Here is a 3,570-nt window from a genome sequence, read left to right on the forward strand (position 1 = left end):
TTTGATCTTTGGGGGATAATCTTTTAGGGAAGTGATTGTGAGCTCTTACTTGGTCTTAGGAAAATTAAGGTGTTGTTAAAGGAAATTGAGCCTAAAATGACTTATTTTAACCACCTGCACCTAAGCCTTACACTACAAGCTTGTTAAAGACCTTTTGATCCTTGGTTAGTGTTTGTCTACATTAGTGGAGAGGGAATTATTAAGCCAACTTATGGAGACAATAATTAGGCTTTAGGATCAAGATCTAATTTACTTTAGGGAGAATTGAGAATGTTTGGGAAGAGCTATGTATACATTTTAAGGGTAAACACTTGATTTTTGGTTTGATAGCATCTTAATACTTGAGGAACTTGGCTTGCATATACACTTGAGTTATCTTTTTAATCACTGATTTGAGAGTTCTATTCCCACTTGATATGACCATTTCCAAATTGATTCCTAGTTTTGTTTTATTTTGAGTCTTTGTGTTGTGGGTTGTGTCTGTTATAGTTGTGTGGTGTGTTATGTCGTCTTAAGTTGTTATTTTGCATGTGTGTCTTGTGTTAAGTTAGATTTCTTTGTTTCTTTTCTTGTCTTTTATTTTTAGAGTCATCACTCGGGGTGAGCAATGGATTAAGTTTGGGGGTGTGATAACTCTATATTTTAGAGTTATTAATTGAGCTTTTGGACTTAAGAAGTTACATGAAATAGAGTGTTTGTGCTGTTATTGTGTGGTTTTAGTCATTTTGTCTCTTTACTTTGTTTGTGTAATTTGTTTTAATTAATGATGACTCTTGTGGAAAATATTGGAATTATTTTCTAAAAAAAAATATGGTATCTATTTTGAAGGCATAGCGAGAGGGTGCTTGGAAAGCTTAGTGAAGCATGTGTAAGAAAATCATATTGGAGCTGAAATTCTGGCAATTGTTGCAACATCAGTTAACTTTGCTGCAGCAAAGTGTGGGCAGCTAGCAACATTAAGTCTGCACACTTGGCATGTACTTAGATGAGGTGGAAAGGAGCTGCAAAATTCTGAAAAGGCAAAGGATGTGGTCCCCCACGTGTAGAGAGAGAAGGGGAGGGTTTATACCCTTTGTGAGCCCATAAAGAAATAATCTTCTTCTTCAAGAAAAAAAGAAGAAGCCGCCCATGCTCCATTGAAGGGGACTTCTCTGCATTTCTTTGAGCTGAATCATCAAGAAGAGAAGAGGAATGAGAAGGAAGCTAGAAGAAGAAGAGGATTAAGAGTTAGAAGACAAGAAGAGAATATCTCTATCAATTTGGCTTGTTTTTCTAAACTCAACTTTCATATAATTTTATTTTCTTTTTCTTTCTTCCTTGAACTCTTGAGATAATGTTGAATATTTATTGTGGTGACTTGGGTATTTTTACAATGAATTAAATTGTTTGTGTTAGGGATATTGATGAACCCTAATTTGCAATTGCCCCCAAATTGTTGACTGTTTTATGAAAATTTTCTCTTGTTCAATTGAGCTATTTTTATTGTGCAAATCTCTTGCTTGAGAATGATCAACTTAGGTGAGAGACAAGCTAGTTTTAATTCCGGAAGGGTGAAAACTAGTGGAAATGCTTGATTGATGCATGTTGATACTTTTGCTATTGATTAGTGAATAACTTAGGAATATTTTATTCACCTTGCAAACTCGAAGGATTGATGCTGGGAATTATGTTCTTGAAATTAAATTTAGCATAGGAATATGTGAATCTAATTGATGGAATTTTAACATGAGCATTTGGAAAAATGGCATGTGCATTAAATTGGAAATCCTAGTTACAAGAGAACTTTGCTATGAACTTTGTTGCAACATCAGGGGCAAAACTACAAATTAGGGGGATTTGATATGCCTAACTTTTATCATCATAGTAATCACAATTTTTCATTTTCCAGCTTTATTGTTAAAAGCCTAAATTAATTCTCTTGTTTAGTTCTTTTTGTTCTTTAGTTCAATTGATTAAGTCATAAAAAAAAGGATAGTTAATTGTACCCCAAATTGTTTGGTGATGATTTTTACAATATTTGCTTGGCAATCCTTGAGGAGACGATAAAAATTACTTTCATTATATTACTTGTTCAATGATTGAGTACACTTGCACACACTTAGGAAAATCCACAACAAGTTTTTGGCGCCGTTGCCGGGGATTGCTTAAAGTCAATTATTGTAAAGTAGATTATCTTGCAATTTGGTTTAATTTTTCTTTCTTTTGTGCTAACTTGGGTGATTCTCGTGCAATTTCAGGTTTATATAGTGTATGAACGAGAATCAAGACCCTGAACTACTTCCCATTGATCTAGAAATCGAGCGCACTTTTAGAAGAAGGCGAAGAATACAAAAGTCAAAAAGGGAAGTAGTAGTGATGGATGCTGAGCAAGGGGCTCAACAGGGAGCCGCCCAGACGACAGCTCCTCTACCAGGAGTCGCTCATGATCCACCAGTAAATACAGTTGGAGTTGCTCAAGGGGGAGTAGCTCAAGGGGGAGTAGCTGCCAACAATGGGCAAAATGCAGTTATTGTGGCTGATGACAGAGATCGTGCTATCAAGCAATATGCTCTCCCCCTCTTCAATGAGCTCAATCTAGGCATCGTCAGACCAGAAATTCAGGCAGTACAGTTTGAATTGAAGCCAGTCATGTTCCAGATGCTTCAAACTGTGGGCCAATTTAGTGGGATGCCAACCGAGGATCCTCACCTTCACCTTCACTTGTTCATTGAAGTAAGTGACTCTTTCAAGCTGCCTGGAGTGACAGAGGATGCATTGAGACTAAAGTTGTTCCCATACTCCTTGAGAGACAAAGCCAAAGCTTGGTTGAACTCCTTGCCATCTGATTCCGTGAGTACTTGGCAAGAGTTGGCTGAGCGGTTCTTGATGAAGTATTTTCCTCCCACTAAAAATGCCAAGCTTCACAATGAGATTACTTCATTTCAACAACTTGATGAAGAATCCTTATATGAGGCATGGGAGCGGTTTAAGGAGTTGTTATGCAAATTCCCTCACCATGGCATTCCTCATTGCATCCAAATGGAAACCTTCTATAACGGTCTTAACGCTCATACTAGGATGGTGGTTGATGCTTCAGCGAACGGGGCTCTTCTTGCTAAGTCCTATAATGAGGCATATGAAATCCTTGAGAGAATATCCAACAACAACTATCAGTGGCCCACTTCTATATTGTCTACCGGTAGAAAGGTGGCCGGTATTCATGATGTAGATGCCATCACTTCTTTGGCGGCCCAAGTGTCTTCTATTTCTAATATGCTCAAGACAATGAATATGGGGATGAATCAATCAATGGGACAGCCTATGGGGACACAAATGGGGCAAATGGAGAGCATTTCTTGTGTATATTGTGGTGAGGGTCATACTTTTGATAACTATCCCTTTAATCCGGCAGCTGTATGTTATATGGGGAACCAAAATAGGAATGGTCCTTATTCTAATTCCTACAAGAGGCAACACCCGAATTTTTCATGGAGTAATCAAGGAGCTGGCCCTAGTAATCCTTCAATGCCTCCAAGACCAAATTTTCCACCGGGGTACCCCCCTCAAGCACCACAACAAAGACCACAACAA

At 37.9% G+C, this 3,570-nt stretch overlaps 1 non-coding gene across 1 annotated transcript; it reads right to left on the reverse strand.

Moving 5' to 3' along the window:
- Positions 1 to 2,895: 2,895 nt before the first annotated feature.
- LOC133820430 (small nucleolar RNA R71) lies at positions 2,896 to 3,002 on the reverse strand. Its single transcript, XR_009886840.1, has one exon. It is a non-coding gene; the product is annotated as a small nucleolar RNA R71 (small nucleolar RNA).
- Between the last annotated feature and the right edge of the window lie 568 nt (positions 3,003 to 3,570).

Source organism: Humulus lupulus, chromosome 2 (genome assembly GCF_963169125.1).
Source record: "Humulus lupulus chromosome 2, drHumLupu1.1, whole genome shotgun sequence".
Lineage (NCBI taxonomy): Eukaryota > Viridiplantae > Streptophyta > Magnoliopsida > Rosales > Cannabaceae > Humulus > Humulus lupulus.